The sequence below is a fragment of the Leuresthes tenuis genome, unplaced genomic scaffold (genome assembly GCF_036924035.1).
Source record: "Leuresthes tenuis unplaced genomic scaffold, fLeuTen1.0.hap1 SCAF_34, whole genome shotgun sequence".
NCBI classification, from domain to species: Eukaryota; Metazoa; Chordata; class Actinopteri; order Atheriniformes; family Atherinopsidae; genus Leuresthes; species Leuresthes tenuis.
Window position 1 is genome coordinate 265,929 of NW_027325388.1, and position 7,725 is coordinate 273,653.

At 42.3% G+C, this 7,725-nt stretch overlaps 1 pseudogene; it reads right to left on the reverse strand.

The window, feature by feature from the left end:
* Nucleotides 1-7,328: 7,328 nt before the first annotated feature.
* LOC140285220 (U2 spliceosomal RNA) lies at nt 7,329-7,505 on the reverse strand (annotated as a pseudogene).
* Nucleotides 7,506-7,725: the final 220 nt, after the last annotated feature.

The window sequence follows — 7,725 nt, forward strand, 5'->3', positions numbered from 1 at the left end:
GCCCAACTATACATCATAAAAAGCAGAAGTGGATGTGTGCGGCTGCAAGAAGGTGTGAATGTCCGAGCATAGTTTGTAAAAAGTGGGTAAGAAAAGGTTCGAATGCCAAAATATGCACCATCAAAAACGGAAGCCGAGGTGTTCGGCTGCAAGTAGGTGTGAATGTCAGATCATAATTTGCAAAAAGCTGATGAGAAAGGTGTGAATGACCGACAATAATTACTGAAAAATGTGTTAGAAAAGGTAAGAATGCCGGACTATTCATCATCAAAAGCAGAGAAGAGGTGTTCGGATGCAAGAAGCTGTGAATGTCCAGCCATAATTACTCAAAAACGGGTAAGAAAAGGTAGTATTGCCAGACCATAAATGATCAAAACAGGGAGCGGAGGTGTTCCGCTGTAAGAAGGTGTGAATGTCCGACCATAATTGGTAAAAAGCGGGTAAGAAAAGGTTAAAATACCCGACTGTACACAATCAATAGCGGGAGCGGAGTGGTTTGGCTACTAAAAGGTGTGAAAGTCCGACCATACATCCTCAAAAGCAGAACTGGATGTGTTCGGCTACAAGAAGGTTTGAATGTCTGACCATAGTTTGTAAAAAGCGGGTAAGAAAAGGTTCGAATGCCCAAACATACACCATCAAAAGAGGGAGCGGAGGTGTTCCGCCATAAGAAGGTGTGAATGTCCGACCGTAGTTGGTAAAAAGCGGGTAAGAAAAAGTTCGAATGGCCAACCATACATCATCAAAAGCAGGACTGGATGTGTTCGGCTACAAGGTTTGAATGTCCGAGCATAGTTTGTTAAAAGCGGGTAAGAAAAGGTTCGAATGCCCGAACATACACCATCAAAAGAGGGAGCGGAGGTGTTCCGCCATAAGAAGGTGTGAATGTCCGACCGTAGTTGGTAAAAAGCGGGTAAGAAAAGGTTAAAATGGCCGTCTGTACACAATCAATAGCGGGAAGGGATGTGTTCGGCTACAAGAAGGTGTGAAAGTCCGACCATGTTTTGTAAAAAGCGGTTAAGAAAAGGTGTGAATGCCCGACAATGTATGATCAAAAGAGGGAGCGGAGGTTTTCGGCTGCAAGAAGGTCTGAATGTCCAACCATAATTTGTAAAAACCGGGGAAGAAAAGGCTCGGAAGCCCGACTATACACCATCAAAAGCGGGAGCAGAGGTGTTCAGCTGCAAGAAGGTCTCAATGTCCATCAATAATTGCTAAAAAACATGAAAGAAAATTTTCGAATATCAAACCGCACATGATCATATGCGGGAGAGGAGGTGTTCAGCTGCAAGAAGGTGTGAATGTCCACCCATAATTCCTGAAAAATGGGTAAAAAAAGGTGCGAATGCCCAACCATACATCATCAAAAGCAGGTGTGAATGTCAGATCATAATTTGCAAAAACCTGATGAGAAATGGTGAGAATGCCCGACTATACACCATCAAATGCGGGAGCGGAGGTGTTCGGCTGTGAGTAGGTGTGAATGTCCGACCATACTTGCTGAAAAATATGACAAAGCAGTTTTCACTTGGTTTGAGTGAAGGATTTCCTAAAGGTTTAGTGTTGTTCTTTGGTATACTGCAAAGTAATACTTTCTATTTTGTTGAAACCGATTAAGTTAAAACTGCTTTGTCCTTCATATTTATCCATGTCATAATAGCTTTAAACAAAAAAGAATGTTGTACTTTGCAGGATAGGAAAGAACAACACTAAACCTTTAGGAATCCGAGAATAATCTTCTTTTCACGAGTTCTACACAATTTCGGATTTTGATATAAAATGAATTCCTTCACTCAAACCAAGTTAAAACTGCTTTGTCCTTCATATTTATTCATGTCTAAATAGCTTTAAACAAAAAAGAACGTTGTACTTTGCAGGATAGGAAAGAACAACTCTAAACCTTTTCAGGAATCCGAGAATAAGCGTCGATTGACGAGTTCTACACAATTTCGGATTTTGATATAAAATGAATTCGTTCACTCAAACCAAGTTAAAACTGCTTTTGTCCTTCATATTTATCCATGTCTGAATAGGTTTCAACAAAAAAGAAAGTATTACTTTGCAGTATACCAAAGAACAACACTAAACCTTTAGGAATCCGAGAATAAGCTTCTTTTCACCAGTTCTACACAATTTTGGATTTTGATATAAAATGAATTCCTTCACTCAAACCAAGTTAAAACTGCTTTGTCCTTCATATTTATCCATGTCTGAATGGGTTTCAACAAAATAGAAAGTATTACTTTGCAGTATACCAAAGAACAACACTAAACCTTTAGGAATCCGAGAATAAGCTTCTTTTCACCAGTTCTACACAATTTTGGATTTTGATATAAAATGAATTCCTTCACTCAAACCAAGTTAAAACTGCTTTGTCCTTCATATTTATCCATGTCTGAATCGGTTTCAACAAAATAGAAAGTATTACTTTGCAGTATACCAAAGAACAACACTAAACCTTTAGGAATCCGAGAATAAACTTATTTCCACGAGTTCTACACAATTTCGGATTTTGATATAAAATGAATTCCTTCACTCAAACCAAGTGAAAACTGCTTTGTCATATTTTTCAGCAAGTATGGTCGGACATTCACACCTACTCACAGCCGAACACCTCCGCTCCCGCATTTGATGGTGTATAGTCGGGCATTCTCACCATTTCTCATCAGGTTTTTGCAAATTATGATCTGACATTCACACCTGCTTTTGATGTTGTATGGTTGGGCATTCGCACCTTTTTTTACCCATTTTTCAGGAATTATGGGTGGACATTCACACCATCTTGCAGCTGAACACCTCCTCTCCCGCATATGATCATGTGCGGTTTGATATTCGAAAATTTTCTTTCATGTTTTCTAGCAATTATTGATGGACATTGAGACCTTCTTGCAGCTGAACACCTCTGCTCCCGCTTTTGATGGTGTATAGTCGGGCTTTCAAGCCTTTTCTTCCCCGGTTTTTACAAATTATGGTTGGACATTCAGACCTTCTTGCAGCCGAAAACCTCCGCTCCCTCTTTTGATCATACATTGTCGGGCATTCGCACCTTTTCTTAACCACTTTTTACAAAACATGGTTGGACTTTCACACTTTCTTGTAGCCGAACACATCCCTTCCCGCTATTGATTGTGTACAGTCGGGTATTTTAACCTTTTCTTACCCGCTTTTTACCAACTACGGTCGGACATTCACACCTTCTTATGGCGGAACACCTCCGCTCCCTCTTTTGATGGTGTAGGTTCGGGCATTCGAACCTTTTCTTACCCGCTTTTTACAAACTATGCTCGGACATTCAAACCTTCTTGTAGCCGAACACATCCAGTCCTGCTTTTGATGATGTATGGTTGGGCATTCGCACCTTTTTTTTTACCCATTTTTGAGGAATTATGGGTGGACATTCACACCTTCTTGCAGCTGAACACCTCCTCTCCCACTTATGATCATGTGCGGTTGGATATTCGAACATTTTTTTTCATGTTTTCTAGCAATTATTGATGGACATTCAGACCTTCTTGCAGCTGAACACCTCCACTCCCGCTTTTGATGGTGTATAGTGGGGCTTCCGTGCCTTTTCTTCCCCGGTTTTTACAAATTATGGTTGGACATTTAGACCTTCTTGCAGCCGAAAACCTCCGTTCCCTCTTTTGATCATACATTGTCCGGCATTCGCACCTTTTCTTACCCGCTTTTTACAAACCATGGTCGGACTTTCACACCTTTTAGTAGCCAAACAACTCCGCTCCCGCTATTGATTGTGTACAGTCGGGTATTTTAACCTTTTCTTACCCGCTTTTTACCAATTATGGTGGGACATTCACACCTTCTTACAGCGGAACACCTCCACTCCCTGTTTTGATCATTTATGGTCTGGCAATACTACCTTTTCTTACCCGTTTTTGAGTTATTATGGCTGGACATTCACAGCTTCTTGCAGCCGAACACCTCTTCTCCCGCTTTTGATGATGACTGGTCCGGCATTCTTACCTTTTCTAACACATTTTTCAGCAATTATTGTTGGTCATTCACACCTTTCTCATCAGCTTTTTACAAATTATGATCTGACATTCACACCTACTTGCAGCCGAACACCTCGGCTTCCGCTTTTGATGGTGTATATTTTGGCATTCGAACCTTTTCTTACCCGCTTTTTACAAACCATGGTCGGACTTTCATACCTTCTTTTAGCCGAACAACTCCGCTCCCGCTATTGATTGTGTAGAGTTGGGTATTTTAGCCTTTTCTTACCCGCTTTTTACAAACTATGGTCGGACATTCACACCTTCTTACAGCGGAACACCTCCGCTCCCTCTTTTGATGGTGTATGTTCTGGCATTCGAACCTTTTCTTACCCACTTTTTACAAACTATGCTCGGACATTCACACCTTCTTGCAGTGAAACACCTCCGCTCCCTCTTTTGATTGTGTATGTTCGGGCATTCGAACCTTTTCTTACCCGCCTTTTACAAACTATGGTCGGACATTCAAACCTTCTTGTGGCCGAACACATCCACTTCTGCTTGTGATGATGTATAGTTGGGCATTCACACCTTTTCTTACCCATTTTTCAGTAATTATTGGTGGACATTCAGACCTTCTTGCAGCTGAACACCTCCGCTCCCGCTTTTGATGGTGTATAGTCGGGCTTTCGAGCCTTTTCTTCAACGGTGTTTACAAATTATGGTTGGAAATTCAGACCTTGCAGCCGAAACACTCCGCTCCCTCTTTTGATCATACATTGTCGGGCATTCGCACCTTGTCTTACCCGCTTTTTACAAACCATGGTCGGACTTTCACACCTTCTTGTAGCCGAACAACTCCGCTCCCGCTATTGATTGTGTACAGTCCAGTTTTTTAACCTTTTCTTACCCGCTTTTTACCAACTATGGTCGGACATTCGCAGCATCTTACAGCGGAACACCTCCGCTCCCTCTTTTGATGGTGTATGTTCGGGCATTCGAACTTTTTCTTACCCGCTTTTTACAAACTATGGTCGGACATTCAAACCTTCTTGTAGCAGAACACATCCACTTCTTCTTTTGATGATGTATGGTTGGGCATTCGCACCTTTTCTTACCCATTTTTCAGGAATTATGGGTGGATCTTCACACCTACTTGCAGTCGAACAGCTCTGCTCCCACTTTTGATTATGTTTGGTTGGATATTCGAACCTTTTCTTAACTGCTTTTTACAAACTTTGGTCGGACGTTCACACCTTCTTGCAGCCGAACATCTCCGCTTCCGCTTTTGATGGTATATATTCGGGCATTCGAACCTTTTCTTACCCACTTTTTACCAACTATGGTCGGACATTCACACCGTCTTTCAAGTGTAACACCTCCGCTCCCTCTTTTGATGGTGTATGTTCGGGCATTCGCACCTTTTCTTAACCGCTTTTTACAAACTATGGTCGTACATTCAAACCTTGTAGCCGAAAACCTCCACTCCCTCTTTTGATCATACTTTGTCGGGCATTCGCACCTTTTCTTACCCGCTTTTTACAAACTATGCTCGGACATTCAAACCTTCTTGTAGCCAAACACATCCACTCCTGCTTTTGTTGATGTATGGTTGGGCATTCGAACCTACTTGTTGCCCGCTTTTCATTAATTATGGGTGGACATTCACACCTTGTCACAGCCAAACACCTCCGCTCCCTGTTTTGATCATGTATGGTTGGACATTCGCACCTTTTCTCACCCGCTTTTTGCAAACTATGGTCGGCCATTCACAGCTTCCTCTCCACCATACTTGTATGGTGGGATATTCACACCCACTTGCATCCGAAGATCTCCGCCCCCACTTTTGTTGATATTTAGTCGGTCATTCACACCTTACCCGTTTTCTTGCCGCCAAACACCTCTGATCTCGCTTTTGATGATGTAAGATTGGGCATTCAGACCTTGCTTTTCCTGCTTTTCACCAACTATAGATGGACATTCACACCTTCTTGCAGCCGAACACTTCCGCTCCACCTTTTAGGTTTCTATCACACCTTTTTTTTCACCGCATTTTATAGATTATTGTTGGAAATTCTCAACCACTCATCCGAAGACCTCTCCTCCCGCTTTTGTTAATATATTTGAACTTTAGTCAGACATTCACACCTACTTGTAGCCGAACACCACCTCTCTAGCTTTTGATGAGGTATGGTCCGGGATTCTTACCGTTTCTAACACATTTTTCAGCAATTATGGTAGGATATTCACACCTTCTTGCAGCTGAACACCTCCTCTCCCACTTATGATCATGTGCGGATTGATTTTCGAAAATTTTCTTTCATGTTTTCTAGCAATTAATTATGGACATTTAGACCTTCTTGCAGCTGAACACCTCCGCTCCCGCTTTTGATCATACATTGTCAGGCATTCGCACCTTGTCTTACCCGCTTTTTACAAACTTTAGTCGAACATTCACACCTTTTTGCAGCCGAACACAGTTTTTTGCAGCCGAATTTGGGCATTCGCACCTTTTCATACCCACTTTTTACCAACTATGGTCGGACATTCACACCGTCTTACAGCGGAACACCTCCGCTCCCTCTTTTGATGGTGTATGTTCGGGCATTCGAACCTTTTCTTACCCGCTTTTTACAAACTATGCTCGGACATTCAAACATTCTTGTAGCCAAACACATCCACTCCTGCTTTTGATGATGTATGGTATGGCATTCGAACCTACTTGTTGCCCGCTTTTCATTAATTATGGGTGGACATTCACACCTTGTGGCAGCCAAACACCCTGTTTCGATCATGTATGGTTGGACATTCGCACCTTTTCTCACCCGCTTTTTGCAAACTATGGTCGGCCATTCACAGCTTCCTCTCCACCATACTTGTATGGTGGGATATTCACACCCACTTGCATCCGAAGACCTCCGCCCCCACTTTTGTTGATATTTAGTCGGTCATTCGCACCTTACCCGCTTTTGGCAAACTATGGCCTTCTTGCAGCCAAAAACCTCTGATCTCGCTTTTGATGATGTAAGGTTGGGCATTCAGACCTTGCTTCACCTGCTTTTCACCAAATATAGTCGGACATTCACACCTTCTTGCAGCCGAACACTTCCGCTCCACCTTTTAGTTTTCTATGGGGCATTCACACCTTTATTTTCACCGCATTTTATAAAAACACCACAGGAACACCGTATTGAGGCTTTGTTCTGACCGCTCATTCGGTGTCGCGTTTCTTTCAAGCATTTCTCCTGGTTAGCCCGCACTCGGCTCGCTCCCAGAGCCGTGTTAAAGTCTACTTCGCATTCACTCTCTTTTCTCAGCAGACTAAAAGAAACTTCCATCCTGCACCGCTGTTAGCTTTTTCACAAGAGCAGAGGAGAGCGCACCGTTCCCAGCGGCACTGCAGTACCGGGTCGATGCTTGGAGTGAACGGAGCAAGCTCCTTTTTCAACTCCTATTGATAAAAATCCATTTAATATGTAGTCCTTGCATAGACATATCACATATTAAACTGATAAGTACAGATGGATTATGTGCAATTAGTAAAGAGAGTAGAGGACGATCTCTCTCGTTGGAAGTCCTTACCTATATCACTTATGGGGAGAGTTACAACCATTAAAATGATGATACTACCAAAAGTTAACTATTTGTTCTCAATGATCCCCATAAAACCATCTGCTACTTGGTTTAAGTCACTAGATTCATGCATCTCCAAATTTCTGTGGAAAAACAAACCACCACGTATTAGTTTAAAAACCCTACAGAAGACCAA